Source organism: Pan troglodytes, chromosome 5 (assembly GCF_028858775.2).
Source record: "Pan troglodytes isolate AG18354 chromosome 5, NHGRI_mPanTro3-v2.0_pri, whole genome shotgun sequence".
Taxonomy (NCBI): Eukaryota; Metazoa; Chordata; class Mammalia; order Primates; family Hominidae; genus Pan; species Pan troglodytes.
In genome coordinates, this window is record NC_072403.2 from 71,500,174 (window position 1) to 71,522,141 (window position 21,968).

At 35.7% G+C, this 21,968-nt stretch overlaps 1 protein-coding gene and 1 pseudogene across 9 annotated transcripts in view; one reads left to right on the forward strand and one right to left on the reverse strand.

Annotated features, from left to right (window-relative positions):
* The window catches only part of LOC100609532 (protein eyes shut homolog), a 2,075,858-nt gene extending 2,071,639 nt beyond the window's left edge, over positions 1-4,219 (reverse strand). For 4 of the 9 annotated variants that reach the window (XM_063813139.1, XM_054685918.2, XM_054685923.2 and 1 more), the window contains exons 1-2: positions 4,077-4,219; positions 3,426-3,560 (exon numbers count right to left, since the gene is read on the reverse strand). The gene's annotated coding sequence lies outside the window, so the exon portion shown is untranslated. Of the gene's footprint in view, positions 1-3,425; positions 3,561-4,071 lie in introns of all 9 variants that reach the window. The other 5 variants (XM_054685920.2, XM_054685924.2, XM_054685921.2 and 2 more) reach the window with 4 other exon arrangements.
* A 453-nt stretch (positions 4,220-4,672) lies between these two features.
* On the forward strand, positions 4,673-5,832 carry LOC472248 (mitochondrial nicotinamide adenine dinucleotide transporter SLC25A51-like; annotated as a pseudogene).
* The last annotated feature ends 16,136 nt before the right edge of the window (positions 5,833-21,968 follow it).

The window sequence follows — 21,968 nt, forward strand, 5'->3', positions numbered from 1 at the left end:
CAACCCCAGCTTGCATTCCAATCAAACTTTTTAGGGATCTTTCTGATATCATCTGTGAGTAGAGTTAGTGTAAGTATGTCTGCAAAAGGGTATGAACTTCCCCAGTTTCTGTGACTCCCAGGTCACAGATTTATACTGTTCACCACTTCACATTCAGCTTTTAAAACTTTTCAAATATTCTGTTTGAACTCTTCTTACTGATTTCCAGTGGCTTGTAACCCGGATGAGCAAGTACTCACATCTACTGTTTCCCAAGAAAAGTATTTTATCCTTAGATTTTGGCCAGTTTGTTGTTCTGCATCCTTAGCTATGCAAGGAGTTTAAAAATAAAATCTGAATTTAAAGTTGACCTGATTTTTAAAATTACATAATGAAATGACCTTTTTCTGTTATCTACATTTACAAGCAGAAGTATACTTAATTTTAATTAGTAGTTATTCCCATTTCTCAGAATATTAAGACAGCTTAGCTATAGCCACCCAATTCCATTGTCCTTATAGCCATTATTTCAACTCTACTATTCTTCTCATCTAAACAGAGCAAATATTTCTCCACAAATAAACCATACCACTAGTTCATAAAGCTTACCACCGGTAACTTTTATAAATTACATAGCTATCTTTTTTCAGGAACTGTCTATACTTCACCTACCTGCAATGACAGTTTCTCATTGTTAAGGCAGCAAGTGATTCACCTCCAAAATTTAACTTTAAATTTGCTTGTTTGATCATTTCTGACTTCAACATTCAAGTTGAATTACAAAGGAAATGGAATATGACACGTAGATAATGCACACAGGAAATGTATAGGGGCTGCTGGAATCAGTGTTCTTGAAATGGAGGAAAAGGAATGAGGATTACGAATATAGAAAATGTGAGTGCTATTCAGTTGCAACAAATGCTCAGCTGACCCCACAAGGATTTCTGAAACTAGGATACACTTCAGAGTTGTCCTAAATTGAGAAGAGGACTTCCACACTCCTATGTTGTTAGGTCATTGGAGGGGTCTGCCCACAGAAAGAGTCATGACATTGGGAAAAGTAGTTTTCTACAGCTGAGACAATGCTAAAGAGAGCTTACAGCTAAGACTTGTTAACTGGCAAAATTTGAGTAGGTAGCTACAATGACACCTTCACGCGAGAAAAGAGATCTGGGTGGCATATTATAGCCTCCACCATATTTACTTTTTTTTTCCTTTTAAGTAAAAGTATCCTTAAAATTAATAGAGTTATCATTATTAAGGATTTACTAATTAAAATACATATTCTGGTTCTACAGAGTCCACTGACTAGTTGGCATGAAGTGGAAGTAGGCAGGCAATAAAAATACTGTAGTGTGAACATTTATATTGTTACTAAGCTGGAACTTTTCTGGAAAGTGCCCCTGCCTCTGTCTGCCTTAAAAACAAAAGCGCCTGTGCCTATATAAATTTAATGTTTACTCCAAGAAATCCTTACCCAAGAAGTTAGGATTATGAACTAACAAATAACTTTACTGTTTGCTTAAAGAAATTATTGCAACAAAAGTATCTGAGAAAACTATTTGTTCACATCTGAGCAAACAACTGTCAGACAACATTTTTCACACCTAAAGAAACAGCTCAGTTATTACAACAGTTCCATCTAGTCTTCAAAATCTTCACCCTTCTTTGTCTAGCAATCCTATTGTGTAAAAACTTTATTCAGTTCCAAAACGTTCCCCATCTCTAAAGACCCACTTTAAGCCACTTGAGCTAATACTTTAAAATCCCATAAATACCCTTCGCTAACATCCTGTCTTTGAGACACTATTGAGACTGTGTCCAGGTAGTGTTCTTTGTTGCTGCACAAATTTAATAAACTAAGATTTGCTTAACCAACAGATGTTTTGGTGGTTTGTGGAAGAGACTATAATTATCCATTCTGGAAATCACTTCAAGAACCTTTTAAGATCTTCTCGGCAGGGCTGAAGATCCTCAATTCAGAAACAGTGCATTATCCTGTCATCTAATAAGTATCCTATATGGGAACCTTTCTGACCACAATAGTAAATTACGCCCCACATTTAGCCTGAGCTATGATTTCTATTGTCTAGATCAGTTATAGCCTACAGACTATAATTGTTCATTTATGTCTATGTCTTTGCTGCCACACCAGCAGTGTCAGATAGGACAAAGACAATATGATCCCCACAAATGAAAATATTTACTATTTACTCCTTTAGAAACAATATTACTGATCTCTTATTTCAAACTGATGGCTGAGTTTATCTCCTGAGAATGGAGGAATCACTCCTCTATAAATCATTTGCTTATGTGCTCATGAATTGAAAACTATTATCTTGGTAAAAACATGTCAGTAGCAACACTCTAACTTTTCTCTCTGTTTCTCCTTGTCACTTTTTGTTTTGAGTCTTTTTAAGAGGTAGTTTATAGAGTGGGCATAGATCCAAGAAGTCTGTCCCTTAAGATGGCCCCAGTGCTCATAAGATAAAAAAGTCTTATCATGTGTTAATCCTTACCAGGTAAACTTTGTCTTCCTTAATGTTTCAAACTTAATGAAGAGTTTCCTATGTCTTGTATTTGTTTATTTGTTTTATACTTGTCTAGATCAGGAATTGCCGAATTATGGCCTGTAAGTCACACCTTTCTTTTATGTGTATGGCTATGAATTTACTTGGTTGCCTCTGTTCAGTGCTGGAGGTTTCTCTGCACTACAGTTGGTGATGGTTGGTCTTTGACCAGATTCTGGAGACACCTGATTTTACAAACACCATTTTTACCTACTGCAGTTCTCTCAAAGTCTTATTAGTCTCTCCACCAAACAGAGCTTTCTTCATGTTTTAATTCATGTATACATCTCTCTAACTGACACAACTTCACCAAGAACAATTTGGAAATGCACTGCCAAGTTCAGGAATATTTTGATCTGAAGATGATTTTTCAATTTAGAACACAAAAGAGGAAACTTCCATGAGGAAATCCTTTTTATTATCTGTCTATAGAAGTAACATAGAAAACCTCTTTGTCTCCGTATTTCAGAGATTAATAATCTGTTACACTTTAATTTATTTTGTATTTGTTATTTTCTTATATATATTATTATTTCCTCTTTGATAAATTAAGTTTCTATAATGTGTACTGATACCAACTAACTGTGATATCCACAAGGCTTTTATCAATAGTATTATTCTTGGCTTCCATGGTCACTCCATGGTAAGAGCATAATATTTGGCTAAAATTAACTTATGATTTTCCTAAAATATGCCTGGCTGTGCGCAGTGACCAGACCCCGTGCTTGCTCACCCACACACCCCTCCCCTGGTGCTCTGTGCCTGGCTCTCCCTTAGCAGGCGTGGGATCCAGGCCGGTAGCAAGAGAGGAGCGCAGCCTGCTAGGCCTAGTGGGCCGGGCCGAAGGAGCCCAGCGGCGGCGCAAGCAATACTCACACAGACATGCTGCAGCCCACACAGCTTTCTGGCTGGCACAGTGACACCCCAAGGATCCTGTGATAGAATTTTAAGCCCATCTGATCCTATTAGTCTTCTTGGGCAGTCATAACAAAATACCACAGATTGGATGGCCTAAACAACAAGAAATCAATTTTCTCACAATTGTAGAGGCTAGAAGTCCACGATCAAGGTGCTTGTTTATTCGATTTCTGGCGAGGCCTCCCCTCCTCACTTGTACGTGGCTTCCATTTTATGTAACCTCACATGGCCTTTCCTCAGCTCACTAAGAGAGTGAGCGACCTCTCTGGTGTCTTTTCTTATAAAGACACTAATCTTGTCAAAACAGAGTCCGACCATTATGACCGCATTTCACCATAATTACTTAATTAGAGGCTCCATCTTCAAATATATTTAAGCTGGGAGTTAGAGCTTCAAAACCTTTTTTTTTTTTTTTTTTTTTTTTTTTTTTGAGGAGAGGGGCACACATTTTCCATCCTAATGAGATCCTGTCTAATTTAGGCAGCAAATGAAGCACCGAGCCAACAAAGTTTAAGGCTTCTCCTAGCATTTAACACAAAGTAAAAACCAAACACCAGCATTTTGAGATCCACTTCACAACGAGAGAAAGGCAAAAGCAATTTACCTTACCTCACCCTACAACGAACTTGTTTGTTCACAACAAGAGGTTTAGAAAAAACACAACATGGCCGGTCTGGGCAGCCGACCGCTTTAAGCGCCCACCCCAGTCCTCTGCGCGCGCCAACTGCCCTGGCCCAGTCGTTGTGGACCCCACCCAGGCGGCGCGCGCAGAATCAGTTCTGAGCCTCCTCGGCTCTCCCGCCCGTCGCGGGTGTTTATCCGGCTGCTGGGCGACCTTTCCCGCGAAGGAGGCTGTGCCATCATTCGGTCACGCCCCGGGCTGGTGAGGCTCCTCCCTAGTGCGCAGAAACCGCAGGGGCGGGGAGGAGCTGGGCTCTGCCTGCGCCCGGGGGAGAGCGGGGCTGGCACCGCGCAAGGGGCCCTGCCTCCGGGGAGACTGATTTCGGCCTCCTGACCTCGGGACCCCTGACTGTGGAGTGTCAGAGACGGAGGAGGACTTAGTGATCTTGTCCAGCCCCCTCCCCGCTTTTCACAGGTTGGGGAGATGGGCGCCTGGAGGACGGAAATCCAGTTATCAAAATTGACTCCAGAAGAGAGAAACTAACAGAACAATAACAATGGAAGAAATTGAGAACATTATCAAAAAGCTATCATCCTGCCAAACTCCAGGCTCAGATTGTGTTACAGGTTAAAAAAAAGTCAGTCCTTCATGAAAACGAAAGACCTTAAGCAACACGATGGATTCAGAAGCTCATGAAAAGAGGCCACCAACACTAACATCTTCAGAACAAGATATATCACCTCGTATTACAAATGTTGGTGAAATGAAGCATTACTTCTGTGGCTGCTGCGCAGCCTTCAACAACATCGCAATCACATATCCCATTCAGACGGTCCTCTTTCGACAACAGCTGTATGGCATCAAAACCCGGGATGCAATATTTTAGTTGAGAAGGGATGGATTTCGAAACTTGTATCCTGGAATCCTTCCCCCATTGATGCAGAAGACAGCTACACTTGCACTTATGTTCGGTCTCTATGAGGATTTATCCTGCCTTCTCCACAAGCATGTCAGTGCTCCAGAGTTTGCAACCTGTTGCATGGCGGCAGTGCTTGCAGGGACAACAGAAGCAATTTTCACTCCACCGGAAATAGTTCAGACGTTGATTCAAGACCACAAGCATCATGACAGATTTACCAACACTTATCAGGCCTTCAAGGCACTGAAATGTCATGGAATTGGAGAATATTATCGAGGCTTGGTGCCCATTCTTTTCCAGAACGGACTCAGTAATGTCTTGTTTTGCGGCCTTTGAGGTCCCATTAAGGAGCATCTGCCTACAGAAACGACTCACAGTGCTCATTTGGTCAATAATTTTATCTGTGGAGGTCCATTGGGTGCCATGTTGGGATTCTTGTTTTTTTCCAATTAATGTAAAAACTCGCATACAGTCTCAGATTGGTGGGGAATTTCAGTCTTTCCCCAAAGTTTTCCAAAAAATCTGGCTGGAACGGGACAGAAAACTGATAAATCTTTTCAGACGTGCCCATTTGAATTACTATCAGTCCCTTATCTCTTGGAGCATAATCAATGCAACTTATGAGTAAAGGTTATATGAAAAAAACCAACAGTTAAGTGCCATTTATCAACTGAATAGGCCTTCTAAGAAGAATGTAGTTTGGCCTCTTTCTTAGTTGGCCAAATACAAGTTGGTGTCATAACTCCAGGCCACAGTGAGTTATGGGCAAAGCTGTTTTGCTTAAGCCTCAATAAAACAGAATAAAAGATTCCAGTAGGAAAATATGAGGGATTTTTTTGTTTTGTTTTCTGTTTTTTGTTTCTTTGTGTTTTTTTTTTTTTTTTTTTTATCATTACCTAAGAGCCTTAGGCTAAGTGCCTGATAAATAGCTGTCCATCTGATGGCCTTTGACAGGGAACCTAATCCCCAAAATAGGATTATTTTTCTCAAACCAGTCTTGAAATCTGCATTGAAACATAAGTGGCTGTGAACGGCCAGAGAGAAGGTCCTCGGGGACCAGGGGCTCCTCAGGCTTCCTTTGTTACTCCATTGCTTGCTTCTCTGCCTTCAGGAGCAGCTGCAGAGGATAGTCTTCATTAAGCTCAAGCATATGACAATGGGGCAGAACAAAGAAGAAAAACAGCTTATTAGGTGTAGGCTTTTCATGATAAATTGCTTGTATTTGTTTTGAAACTAAGTACCTATTGGATAGTCATGATACTATTTCTGTTTAGATACGGTAGATCAAGGAGTTATGAAAGTTCCCATTTTGCTTTCTAGGTTTGAAAGTTTTCTGTTTGATTCTGACTGTGACCTTCAACGCTTCCAAAATATCCTTATGTTGATTTCACTTATTTCATTGCCGAAAGATGAAGGGACTTAAATGTTGTTATAGGTGTTCCATCTTGTTAAGAAATTTTCATACTAATTGTGTATAGATCAAATTCTGGTTAGCTTGGTTTCTTGGAATTATTGGGGCCATCTCAGCAAAGGTCTGTGGTTATTTTTCCTGTTGAGCAGGAGTTGGTCATACTCAAGCATCCTATTCTCTTAAAACTCTCCTTTTAAAAGATAAACACTTCCATAACATTTTGTTTTGGAAGTCTGTTAATGCAATCCCACTTTTTTTCCCCCTAGTTTCTAAATGTTTCAGAGTGGGAAAAAGGCTCAGGATAGTTTTCACTTCACAGTGTTGGCTGTCTTTTATTTTACCTTTGGAAATAGAGACTCCATTAGGGTTTTGACATTTTGGAAACCCAATTTTACCGTTGTGTTAGTAAAACAATAAGATAGTTTGAGAGAATATGCTCTAAATGAAGACATTTGAAGAGTTAGTTTGAATTCTAAAAGTAGGCAATAGCCAAATAGCATTCTCATCCCTTAATAGACGAAAACTTCTTTGTCAAAGGAATTGGAAAATGTGAAAATATTTTTTCCAGATAAAGCAAAATGATTCATATGCCACTTCCAATTGACTAATGAAATATAAGAGACAGACTGAAAAAGTGGATTATGAATCTTAAAACCCTTTCTGTAAAGATTTATTTCCAGCATCTGGCATGATGGTAGGTTTCTTGTTAACCAGTTTTTCTTCTTTCTGGGTAACTGCATGTGAATATTTGCACATACTGACCAAAATAAAATCAGGGCCTCAACTTGGTAGTTTACTGAAAGTTTCTGGGCAAATAGCCCATAAAAGCTGTTTACATCTAAATGCAGTATGGCTGGTTAAATACAGTGAATATCCTTCTTTCAGCTGTAAAGGATGAAGCATATTAAGCATTAGCCAGGCAGTAATGAAGCTAAGTAACCATACAGCACCTCTGTCTGACAATATTGTGCTGGATATTGCAGTTTACATTCAAGGTGTAGATGTAAGGATTAAAAAATAATAATCTGGCACCAAATAAAGATGAATAGCATCCTTTGACCTATTAAACAGAGTCAGGAATTGAAGGGAGTTGAATTTGAGAAATGAATGAATAAAGGCACCTTGGTGCCTGACCCACTAATTCACGTGCATGACTCTGAGCACTGACAAGCGTATCCAGCTACTCAGCACAGGGCAGGTGGGTTAGCCTGGGCTAATACCTTGGCCCTGGGAATAGACACCATTGGGCCTTTGGTTTTGTTGGGCTTCCTTTTGTCTTTACACTCCATACAGATGGTAAAAATCTGAGTTCTAAAGCAGATTTCACTTTTGTGAAATACAAGCTAAGTGAGAATTCTAAGGAAAACTCTTTGGTTTCTGCTGTCTCAAATAAGTGATATTTAAAAACAATTATTAATAAATACTTTTAATGGTTTTTAACTCAGTATTTTTTTTAATTTCTTTGTCACTCTTTACAGCTTTTGAAGACCAAATTGCAAATACATTACCAGGGATGGTTTTGTGTTGTCCTATAGACTTCTTAAATTTGACAAAAAAATTCAACAGAACTTGTAACCAACAGCTTTGTCTGAGCTTGAAGTCAAAATGTGTTGTTAGTAAGAGATTCTAACTGTTGTTTTTACCTTCAATGTGAACTAGTGTGGTAATAATTTTGAAAAGGCAGGCTGGCACGGTGGCTTATGCCTGTAATCCCAGCACTTTGGGAGGCCAAGGTGGGTGGATCACTTTAGGTCAGGAGTTCGAGACCAGCCTGGCCAACATGGTGAAACCCCATCTCTACTAAAAATACAAAAAATTAGCCAGGCATGGTGGCCAATGCCTGTGATCCCAGCTACTTGGGAGGCTGAGGCAGGAGAATCGCTTGAACCTGGGAGGCAGAGGTTGCAGTGAGCCAAGATCTCACCACTGCACTGCAGCCTAGGCTACAGAACAATACTCTGTCTCAAAAAAAGAAAAAAAATAAATAAAAGGGCAAACATGATTGAATATCTGAATAGCTTTAAAAGTGGCCTTTCTGTTACGTATGTGGCACAAATGGCTCATGAGTGCAGGACGTTTATGGTGTTGTGTCCTATACTTCATGTGTGATGCCACCAGAAATGTTATGAATTCTGTATTTAACACACTGAGAGTGATATGAGCCCTCATGACTGCACCACAGAGTAAACACAACCTTTATATGGTGGTGAATATGTTTGTCTTTCTTGTTTCATTTGTGGTTGGGGACAAAATCGATGTTTTTGTCTGCATAGTCGATATTCATCTTAACATGGTTGGCTGTATAATCACCGGCTATATTGTGAACTGTGCAATAAAACAGAATCGTCTGTGTATATAATTACCTTTGGATAACTGAAATTCCCAAGATCCATTACAATGTAATACTCAGTAAAAGGTTGTGCAAACATGTAAGGGAGTAATGGTGGTAGATGGGATATATGAAATGGGATCTAGAGGGCTTTGAGTGAAGCCAATCATGTTGAACTAACACTGGTTCAGTGTAGATGAAGTAGAGTGAGGGGTATGCAGTCATAAAATGAAGGGTGGACAGGAGATTATATTTGAAGAAAGGGTAAGCACTCAGACTTGGTTTCTTTTAAATTAAAATATTTCTTTTCTCATGTGCAAATGCATATCAAAGACTTGATCAGGCATTCTCTTGAAATTTGAGGGTTTTTAGTTTTTAATGCTGTCTTTGCTTAATATTAAATATATGTTATATATGTTGCCTAATGTCTCCCAAATTGTGTGGGAGTCTCTACATGTTTCCTCTTAAAGGTTCATTATTAAAAGTGGTTAAGTGCACAATGCTATTTTTGTTTGATAGTTTGAGTTTTATGACCATATGAGTTTAAATGAAATCCGTTAAATGTTTCTGAATTCAGATTTTTTAAAAATAATTTGGAATAAAGTTTGTGTTTTAAGCCTCTCCCGCAAAAGAAAAACAAACAAATGAAAAAAACCTTTTAAAAGTCACCTGTGAAAAATAAATATAATTAATTTAACACTGCACACTTATTAATTGCTTCAATCTGATGACAATTACTGAAAGACTGTCAACATTATTGTTTCATCTATGGAAATCATATTCTCCTCTGGTCAACTTTGGATGCACCTAATGATATGGGGAATATATTATCTGAAAAATAGAGCCCACATCTGAACCTACAAATACATGACTTAATTTGAAAATTTTTAAATTTTCCACGGGGGTCACATCAGGAGATTGCAGTAATTTACTATCTCAAGAATCTCATTAAGACAATTCAAACATTGTTTGTTTAGTTACAAATCAAAAATAATGAGAGGACATAATTGAAGAACTTTTATCATTCATCTCACTGTGTCAGAAAGATTTCCCAGAAAAATAAGTGAAGCAGATACAATTTATTTCTCATATTTTTCAACATAAGGGCATGTAAACAACATATGTATTTAGATAATTTCGAATTCAAACAACAAGATACTACTACAAACCTGTTAGAATGGCTAAAATCCAAAACACTGACAACACCAAATGCTAGTGAGGATGTGGAGCAACAGGAACTCTCTTATATTGTTGGTGGAAATGCAAAATGTATAGTCACTTTAAAAGATAGGTTGGCATTTTCTTACAAAACTTAACATGCTCTTACCATATGATCCAGCAATCACACTCTTGAAACTTCTGTCAACACAAAAACCTGCACACAAATGTTTATAATAGCTTTATTTAGAGTTACCAAAACTTAGAAGCAACCAAGATATCCTTCAGTAGGTAAATGGACAAATAAATTGTAGTACATCCAGACAATGGAATATTATAGCACTAAAAGGAGATAAACTATGATACTGCAAGAAGAAATGAAGGAACCTTAAAAGCCATTCTGAAAAGGCTACCTACTGCATAATTTCAACTACATGACATTCTTAAAAAGGTAAAACCATGAAGGCAGTAAAAAAAAAAAAAATGAATGATTTACAGGGATTTGCAGGATAAGGAGGGATGCATAAGTGGAGCACAGAGGATTTTCAGGGCAGTGAAACTGTTTTATATGATACTAATGTGGAGCATATATGTCATTATACATTTGTCAAGACCCAAAGAATGTACAACACAAAGAAGGATCCATCAGATAACCTATGGACTTTTGGGTGATAATGATGTGTCAGGGTTGGTTAATTTTTTGTAACAAATATCCATACTGGTGCAAGACGTCGAATGGGAAAGCTGTCTCTGTGGGTTATGGAGCAGGGAAGATAGGAAGGGAGATGTGGAAACTCTGTACTAACTTTCTGTTCACTTTTGATCTGAACTTAAAACTACTCTAAATGTAAACTCAATTTAAAAAAATTAGGCCAGGAAAAGGGACTCTTTTTTTTTTGTCTTCAATCACAACTTTTTTAGATGCACACGCCATTCAAGTGTATGCATGACTAAAGGGATCAAAGCAAAACTTCTATAATGAATTATAATTTTCACATATCATTTGATCACTTGGCACAACTGTGTGTACTGTGCCTGTCTCTCTTTATTATAATTATACTTTAGGACAACGGTGCCCAACCTTTTGGACTGGGACTGATTTCATGGAAGACAGTTTTTCCATGAATGGGAATGAAGGGATAGTTGTGGAATGAAACTGTTCCACTTCAGATCATCGGGCATTAGTTAGATTCTCATAAGAAGTGTGCAACCTAGATCCTTCACACGGGCAGTTCGCAGTAGAGTTTGCATTCCTATTGTGATCGCCGCTGCTGATCTGACAGGAGGCGGAGCTCAGGCAGTAATACTGGCTCACTGGCCACTCATCTTCTGGTATGCATCTGAGTTCCTAACAAGCTAGGGACCAGTACTGGTGGTCCATGGCTCAGGGATTGGGGACGCCTGCTTTAAGAAGTGATGTTAGAGGTTGAATTTTTATCAGAGAAGTGGGAATGCCTTAATCTCCTTTTCCTTTCTCTTTAATTTTTTGTTCCTTTCTTCTTTATTTTCCCCTTTTCAACTCATATTCAAATGATTTAAAGCAGTATGTTTATAATTTTTTTTAATCTTACATCAGATTGCTGCATTCTATCTAGCGTTTGAAACTTGCATTAGGTTAACACAGAATAATAACTTTGGTCTTCATGGACCTCTTTGAGTCCATGGCCAGGTATGGGATTGATTAAACTTTTGTAACTTATATTTTTGTTTAAGTGAATATCTACTTTTTCTAAATAGAGGGTCCATATCTTTCATTAATTTTTCAAAGGGACCTAGGACATAAAATTGATTCAGAAATATATGCTGTTGTTCTTTCCTGTGATTTCATTATATTTGCTTTGATAATTATATTTTTATTCAAAGTTTGATACATTATATATGTTGATAAAAGAAACTCTAGTTATAATTTGCCTTTCTCAAGTCAAATTGAATTGCAATAAAGAGTGGTTAAGTTCTAGTTATCTGAAATGACTCCTAACTCTCACTACTGGTGATCTTATCTTCATGAAGAGTAATAATGTTACAAGCAAGAAATTATCAGGTTGGTTCCTAATACATTATAAAACATCATCTTTAATTGGTACAAATTTCTAATCTATGAATTTAATTCTATAGAATTATCAGTATCAGATTATCAACAAATAACCTATATTTTAGGAAATGAATTATATTTTAATTCGAATGCCTCTGCTTTTAGTCTCCACTCACTTTTATTGTTATTTTATTATATGTATTTCCCTATAACATATGCCACCTTGTATCCGAATATTTGGATTGCTTTTTAGAGTGTATTTATATAATTTTTACAACATAGTCATTTCAACAATTTTCTTGACTTTAAAAGACTCTAAGAATGCTCAAAATTTAGGTTCAAAAATTATTAGTGACCTGCCAATGTAAGAAAAATGGTACTTCTTTACTTATAATGTTTGTAGTTTTGAAGGTAAAATATTTGATAGTTCTGAAACCCATTTAGGAAAAAGCATTTTAATAATTGAAAAATTTATAAATTACTCTCTATAACAGTGCTATGTCTAGATCTCTTTGTGTTCATTTAACAAAAAAGAATGGTGTGTCATTAAAAGTTTCATTAAATGCCTCTTGTCAGCCAGATTCCTAAATGTACTTAGACAATAATCTCAATAGAAATTACTGACAGGACAGTCTGAATATTAGGGCTGCTTTGTATTCTGCTAATTTCAAAAGATATGTAGCTCAAGTGCAAGCATTCTATTGTATTCCAAATGAAAGTGGCCAGGATCCTACGGGGACATTTAATAAGCTCAAAAAAGCCTATATGATAACTCATTACAACCATAAAAATGGAAAAGAATATTTCTACTACTCTTTGCCTACTGTTTTCATTCTGCAATTCTCCAACTACCCGAGACTATTAAAAATGAAGAAAAAAATTTCTGTGCATTCTGAACCTCTGAAAATTAAAATTATATCTAAGGTTTTACATTCTATTGAGCATCTTACCTTAGTTCTTAATTAATTTATGAGGAGACCATTTCAGCTATTTTGGTAGAAGCTTGAAAAATTGATTTGTGATACTCCATTTTGTCTATTTCATTTGCTGGTTGTATTGTTATATGCAGATCAGTTGACTGTGCCTGCCTCTAGAATAAAAGTTTCAAGTTGTATTTATGAAGCAAGTTGGTACACTTTATACTGTTTCAACTGTGGTGGATAAACTTAATAGTATTTCCAAATTATTTTCAAATTATTTACTAAGATAAAAGAAAATAAAAATTAAAAATTAGCATGATTGTGTAAAATCATTTTGATATAATGTATTCTACCTCAAAAAAGTTACATTTTTAAAAATAAATACAAGATGTAGAGAAGCTGTACAACTTTATTTTCATAATTTCTATTTAAGCACTTTTTAAATGATCTATACATATTTTTAAACTCTGTTGTATTATTGGACACAAATAAAATCTGAGGAGACAAGTACATTAGTATAATAATATGATGATTAAATCCTTATCTTTAAAATAGAATTCAAGGCCATTGTAGATCATGGAAGACATCCAATAAGTTATAAATAGTTATGAAACAGAGTATTTGCTCTCAGAAACAAAATGTAGTAACATCGAGTATAAATAAAATATTAAAATTAAAAATATTAAAGCGTTTAAAAGATTGCACCATATACAATTAATTAACAAATTAAAATTTCAGGCAATAATTCTCTGAGAATGGCAATAACTCGAGGAACTAAATAGTTTTGGAATGACTTCAGGGAAAGTGGTTGGACTTCAATTAGACCTTGAAAGATTTATAGGTTTGGACGATGAAGTTGAATGGTGGTGACAAACAAATGTTATTAAAAGAGAAGCGCAAAGTCAAAATTGTGCACAATATTTTGAAAATTTTTTAAAAAATTGATTAAATCAGAGTTTGAGGCTACAAGTAGTAGAGGCCACAATTTAAAAGATACAGTGAGATAAAATAACAATGCTTTAAATAATTAACTAGTTTACACATGACATTAAAAGCAATGAACAATAGTTAAAATTTTTTGAATAAGTGAGTGGCATGATGAAAAAATATTCTTTAGGACAATTTAAAAAGAATCAGTTTCATAGGAAGAACTGAGCATTGTGACAGTCATGTATTATTTATCTGTATTATGTATCCTGTTGATTGTTATTCTCTAGATATGTGGTAAAGCAATTTATTTTGAATATCATTTACTATCCCAGATGTTGGTAGTTTTTGTATACTGTGAGTTTGGCATGAGAATATGCAACAAATAGGCAAAAATTCAGCACAAATATGACAGGATTACTTAATATCACAATCTTTACTCCATCTTTTTCCAGATATTTCAAAAACAACTGCAAAAGATGAATTTGAATTGAAATTCTCAGGTGGTGTGGGGATGGAGCAAAATTGGCTGGAGGACTGTGGAGGCAATTCAAATGAGATAAACGAATGTGTTCATTGGATCCATGGTAGGATTGAGATGGAGAAGATAGACTTGAAATACACTGTAGAGACAAAGAGAAGTCTGGATTAAATGGATGTGGCAAAAAGGGAGAGGGATAAGATAGAGGTGAACTCAAGTATTCTAGCTTGAATAACAGACTGAATGACCATGCCACCAAACGAAAGGTTAATTATTGAAGTTGAGATTAATTTTAGGAGAAATGATAAGTACTTTTTCAGTATGCTGTGCTTAGAGAAAATTGTGGCGTGAAGAAAACTCTGGGAACCCTCAACAGTTAAGAGATAATTATTGGAGGAAACCATGAAGAAGACTGAACGAGAGCAGTTATGGAAAGTTATGAGGAGAACCAGGAGAGCACAGATCTCATGTGAGCTAAAAGAGGAGTGTTTCACTGAGAAACCAGTGATGAATGATGTTGAATGTGGCAGAGATGCCCCATAACATAATGTCTGCAAAATAATGAAGCATTCTAGTGAAGTATTAATTTAATGAGGCCCTTAGGTACAGTTTATAGGAAATTGGTGAATGTTTTTCTTTGAAGAAAAAAAAATCCTTGATTTATATTCATTACAATGCACTGCAAGGATAGGATGCTCTATTTATTTAATAAATTGTCTCTAGTGCACATTGAACTTCCCAGTTAATTAAATAACACCATAATTCATTTCTATTTATGTTTTAGTGTTTTCCCTGGTGGAATCTAAAACATCCTTAATATCTTGGATTAGAATGTATAGTGCATTTTTGGAGCTACATTAACTCTTTCCTCTTCAATCAATGCAGCAAAGGCAATAATACACGTGGTAAAGCCTACAGATGGAGGCAAATTGGGCTCATCGATCTGTATGATCAAGGACAGTTTTACATTAATTGTAAAAATGACCTCCTAAGATAGTCAGTTCTCTTAATGTGTAAATTACTTCCTGCGAGAATTGAATCATTTTTGAGTCAACAGTAATGTTTGCAGGTCATGATTAGTTATTGACATAGGCCAAGTTTACATGATATCCACAAAAGAAATGTTAAAAAGAGAGAATAGTGGGACTTTAATTCATACAGACATATTAGCATGTATAAATTTACACACACACATGCACACACACGCACACAGACATAATTAGAATGTAAGATAACAAGGTTCCAAATTTCCTGTTCTCTTCTGACTAAGTTTCTTTGTTCATTACCTGATTGAATAGTAGATAACAAATTGATTTAACAAACGTACATTGATTGTGTACTATGATCCTACACTATTCTATACTCTGGGGATACAGCAGGAAACATAGCTTATATTTCCCCTCATCATAAGGCTTATAATTAGTAGGTATTAAAAATAAATAGAATAAGTAAATAGTAATATTAGTAAGTGGCATGAAGGACCTAAAATAGAGGAATTTAACAGAAAGTAATGGGTTGATAGTGTTTAATGTAAGTTGGATAATATATTTTAATTGCCCATTCATCATCCACCCTGTTACTCCACCTCCACATAACCCCAGTAATTATGTATCTAACCTCCTGACCTCATGCAAACACTGGTCACAGGGGAAGATTATTCCTTTTAGAGCTCCAGCACACAGACAGCATGTAGTTGAGTACTAGGTTAATACACCAAGGTGTCTGAATGAAAAGTCTGTACTGTTAACCAGTATTTTGTTTCTAACAGGCCAGACATCTATCAATAACAATAAATGAAAGAACTCCTCCTTAACTTGAATATTTTGAAATGTAAAAAAAAAAAGAAACTATGTGTTTAAAGCTAGTAATAACTTAAAAAACTTATAAAGTGATATTAATTTTCATTAAGGACATATGACACATATTTTTCTGTATTTTTCATATGGTATGTTGATACATTTTTGTCCCTTTATAGTTCTGTAGTGGAGATCATTTCCTTGTATTAGGCCTGCATTAATATTTTAAAATAATATTATCTCTATATTGCTTTACACATTTTATTAAAATTATCTATAATTTGTGACACATAGAAACAGGCCACAGTTTATTAAAATTTATTCTACTAACAACGCTACATATTGTTAGAGCTTCTATCCAGTAAAAAGTCTAAAACTAATAATAATTGGCGAACAACCCATTGTTTTTCACTTTTATGATAATATAGCTTTCCACAGATTCTATCTTTTGTTCATCTGTATTCTCTGCAATCCCTGTAGCAGCAGAAGAGTTTATGCTACTTGGTGAAAAAGTAACTTCCAGTTTCAGTTAGTTGAATAGAAATATGAACTCTGTCTCACTTTCTCTGTAATACTGCTCAATATTCCCTCTGATAACAGCAAGGTATGGGTTTGCTGTTTACTCATTTCTAATATGCACAGTACACTAAGGTCTAGAAGAAAGAAGAGGTTACTGAGAATGAAGGACTTGTGGACATCTATACACTTTAACAATGAAAGTACCTCTCTTCTTTAAAGGATTTCATATTTATGCCATTAAACCTGTCTGTAAAACTAGTTTACATATGTGATTTTGTATGTGGTCAAGTTAGCATTAGCTCTATCAAACTCCCCCATTTTCTGTCTTCTGACAACAGGCTCTTGTTTTAAGACCATGGGAGTAAGCATAAATGTCAGTGGAACCATTCACTGTTTCTTGGATTCAGTTCCATTACTGGCTGCAATTCTTTACTCCTTCTGGATTCATACTCTTTGCTGTGTGATCTTTTAGTCCCTTTACAAGAAGGATCTTAAAGAAGTGCAGTATATTTACTATCATTTAACTTAACTTTGGATTTAGTCACGTGAATTGCTTTGATGAATAAAATGAACTAGAATAGACAGTGTGCTAGATAGAATCCTAGACCCAAAGAAGCCTTGCATGTTTCTTGTTGCCGTCTTGTGACTCTGCCATCACCATGAGAAAAGCACGTCTAAGCTAGAAGGAGGATGACAGATGTGTGGAGCAGAGCTGAGCTGACTAGACCAGATGAGCTATCCTTTGGACTTGTGAGCGTAATAAATGCTGGTGTATTGAGATGTTATGGTTGGTTCTTTATGCAGCATTATTTGGTTTACAGTTAAGTGATACACATCCCATATACCTAGTCTTGATTATAAGTTAAATATGAACAATGGAACAGAAGTAGGCTAATCTGAGTCCTTCCCTAGCATTTTATATACCAAAACATAGAAAAATAATCCTTCATCATCTAGGATCACTATGGTATATGGATCTTGCATATTTTTATGGTCCCTGTAATAAAGAGAAAAGCACCCATAGTAGTGGAAAATGATGTTGACAAAAAGGGATAGGCAGAGTTAGAGACAGAAAAAGAGAGATTTCCAACATTAGTGTCCCTGGAGTCTGTTATTCCTAATACCATTTCCATTCTCTTTTTCAGTGGTGAAAAAGCCTGAGCAATATTGCAAGACACACACCACAAAATGTGAAACTGCTTGGGTTAAGGCCCTGAGAGTTGCCAGATCCTGAGCTAGAAAGATAAGTTTCCTCTGTCTTTCCTATGCAAGAGATTCAAACCAATGACTGCCCGGTGGTTTAATCTTTCCCCCTCTTATTTACACTATGTTAATGATGTTTTATTTTTAAGTCTTTAGAGCATCTAGAATTATATTATTTATATGTAATATGGAACTCAAATTTTATTTAGTCCATGTGTGTAGAAAATTGTCCTAATATAGTTTGTTAGACAGAATGTTCTATATCTTCAAAATGACAAACTTGTAATATATTAAATATCATATATGCTCAGGTTGGTTTTGTTTTTCAATTGTCTGTTTTATCTTTGCCCTGCCTTCAGCTGATACCAATTGTTTTAACTACTGTATTTTTGTACTTGGTAGACATGTTTGTACATATTTATACAAATATTTGTTATGATCATTTCTCCACCATTCTTCTTTTTCACTTTTAAAAATATTCTTAATAATTTCTCTCGGCTAAATTTTAGAGTCAGCTTGACAAGTTATTTACAAGGTTTTCTGTGTTGAATTTATAAACTACTATGGTGACAATAGATGCTTTTATAATATTAAATCTCCACATCCAGGAATATATTCTCGCCATTCCTTCAGTTTCTATTTTATTTTCTTTTGTAGCTTCATAGATTTATTCATGTCATTCTTACACATCATTTCTTAAAAAGAATTACATTTGGAAAACTTAGTAGAAAAATGGTGATTGAATTTAGTCTACTACCTTATGTGAGCGAAGAAATATACAAGAATACAACAGGCTTCAACTTAAGGAGGCCATTTGAAAGCAAAAAAAGAGAGAGGGAATTATATCACTTTTCTAATAAAGGTTATTTTGCCTCTGGTCAATGCTTCTAGATAGCTGACAAGTGGGGAGACTAGAAATAGTGATATTTGGGAAAGCCAGAGGGATATGGGGAAACCTAGTTCTTCCAGACTTACTCTTAAGCTATTCCCTTGTGAATTATTCTTCCAATAAATAAAATTCACTTGGAAGTATCCTGGGGGACATAAAGCCAATTAATACTGTTTTTCCAAGGGAGTATGTTGTTTCATGTTAGTCTATGGTAGAACCAAGACAGAAACTGTTGATTAGAAAGATGTGTGGTTGATGGGAAAGAAGAAAATCACAAGTTTAGCATCCAGACTCAAGCATTGCTGTCTCAGCAAGAAGTCTAATACTGAATGTTTGGCAGTGGAGCCCTCCAGATTGAAAATGACACATGGTCATTTAAGTGTTAAGGGACAGGTATTGAGAAACCTCAATTCCGGCCAAAATGAGTCCAATATTTCTCAATACATAACACATCACCTTCGTGCTTAAAACTGGTTCATGGGAACATAGATATCTACATGATATTACTTTCAAAATAAGAATCTGTTGTCCAGTTTAGTGTCATATGGACAGTACCTAAAATAACACTCAAGCTAGGAAAACACAGCTAAAAGAAACTTTTCAGCCTATAGCTCTCTCCACCTCCAGGAACATGATTAAAAAATGGATGCACTATCACATCTCTGGCTGACAGTGTATGGAATATTTTTTCTGCATATTATATTGCTTCCTATTTCCCTATTTTTTAATAAAAATTTTATGATGATTATGATTGCATTTTGTTCTGTGGTGGAAATTTTTGTCATTTGTTAAATAGTTTGCCATGTCAAGAGAAGACAAAAATTATGGGTCCAAAGATAGAATGCTGGGGAAAAGTTTTACTGTTAAGTAGAAAACCCAGGTTAGGATATAAGAGATGAGGGTAAAGAATGGAAACAGAGTGTGTTCTTTAAAAGCAGAAACAAACAAACAGTCTCTATCCCATGTTTATAAAACAAAGTCTCAGAGTGATGCTGATTGGCTAACAATATTTGGACAAAATGCTGAACATCTGGATAAGTTCTTGCTTGCAATTTTTCCAAGAAATGGTCTTTACAGTTCACATGAAATAACCAATACTGGTTTATGAAACTACTTTTGTCATTTTAGAAAAAGTAAAGTTTGATGTAAGAATAGACATTATAGGTAAATGAAATAGAATAGTGAGTTCAAAAATAGACATATACAGTATAGTCATTTGATTTTTGACAATGTTGCCCAAGTAAATTAATGGGGAAAGAGTAGCTTTTCTTTTTTTTTTATTATACTTTAAGTTTTAGGGTACATGTGCACAATGTGCAGGTTAGTTACATATGTATACATGTGCCATGTTGGTGTGCTGCACCCAGTAACTCGTCCTTTAACATTAGGTGTATCTCCTAATGCTATCCCTCCCCACTCCCCGCACCTCACAACAGGCCCCAGTGTGTGATGTTCCCCTTTCGGTGACCATGTGTTCTCATTGTTTAATTCCCACTTATGATTGAGAACATGCGGTGTTTGGTTTTTCGTCCTTGTGATAGTTTGCTGAGAATGATGGTTTCCAGCTTCATCCATGTCCCTACAAAGGAGATGAACTCATCATTTTTTGTGGCTGCATAATAGTCCATGGTGTATATGTGCCACATTTTCTTAATCCAGTCTATCATTGTTGGACATTTGGCTTGGTTCCAAGTCTTTGCTATTGATATCATCTTCATTACAGTAACTTTATTATGTTTTGAAATCAGGTATTGTAAGTGGTCTGTTTTGCCATTCTTATTAAAAACAATCTTGGTTCTCTATTGCTTTTGTATTGTTGTGTAAATTTAAGAATCAAATTGCCTATTGTTACAAAAATTATGTGTCAATGTTGATTGTAATGTTTTTGGTGTATATTTCACTGTGGGGAGAATAAACATCCTAATAATATAAAAAAAGAAAAAATAAAGTTTGTACTTTTATTTGTAGATTAGGCAGCTGTGTTCAGATTAATTAGATGTATCACAAAGTGACACACCTAAGTTTGATTAAACAGGAGGCTGTTTATTCACAAGTTCTCTACTCATAGCTGTATACAGTAGTTAAGCATGAGCATGTCCCTTGGGAAGGGAAGACTACTATTTGCAGTTTTATGTGGGGCTATTTTATGTGAGATGCCTGGATATATTTTGGAAATATATAAAAACTCTATGGAATTCAATTCCAAAGGCACAACCAGAGAGCTACTCTATTATTATTATAATTATTGTTTGTTTGTTTGCTTGCTTATTTCTTATTTGTTTTTATAGGTTTTACCTCCAGGCTTCATCTCCACCTTTCTTGCAGTAATAGCACCTGTCTTCCTGAGCATGGCAGGGGATAGGTAATCTAGACTGGTATAATTATATTTTTCAAATTATCTGAGCAAGATGATTGGGCTGAGAATAGCATGTATGTCAATAACTCTCTGAGATTTTATATAGTGAAATCACTTGTTTATTCACTAAACAATTTTTAGTACCCACTATGTTACAGATAATGTTCTTGGTACACTAGGAACATAGCAATCACTAATAAAGATAAAGAAAATTGAGCTCATATTTTTGTGAGAAGATGCAGATAAAAATTAAAATATGTATATATTTGTTTGTGTGTGCATGCACACACACATGTGTATATATATGGAGAGAGAGAAGTGTTATGAAAAAAATAATCAGGAAACAAGGTAGGAGATTCTGAAGAGAAACAGAAAATTTCCAATTTAAAGGAAGTGTGTGCCATACTAAGAATGTGAAATATGAACGAAACCTTGAAGAGAAGGACAAGAAACATTTTGGATATTTGAATCTGGATGAAATAAACCTTTTTAGTATTCAATGCAAATAACTGTGATGCCTGATATTTTACCAAATTTGCAAGCTAATGAGTTAGCCTGCCACAGTTTTGTGAATGCTGCTATAATATACAAGACTCCTGGATTAGAGACAAAGGGCCATTTATTACTCAGAGCAATAGCAGTGGTCACAGAGTCATCATTTTTGCATGTTTTCTCAAAGTCCTAATTCCCCTATGGTGATAGGAAGAATACCAGATTATATCTGTAAACAAGTAGGTAGCATTACAGAACAGGAACTCCAAGTTTAAGAATAACAAATATTTTATGATGGTCCTAAGCATGCCTTATCCTTGTTCTAGAGGGAGGCACTATCTCCATTTTCCAAGGCTGTTCACTATACAAACATTCTAGAAATAAGCGTTTAGAACCAAGGGTCATCAGTGCTTCACTCTGTAACACATGCATAAAAAGGTTAGATTT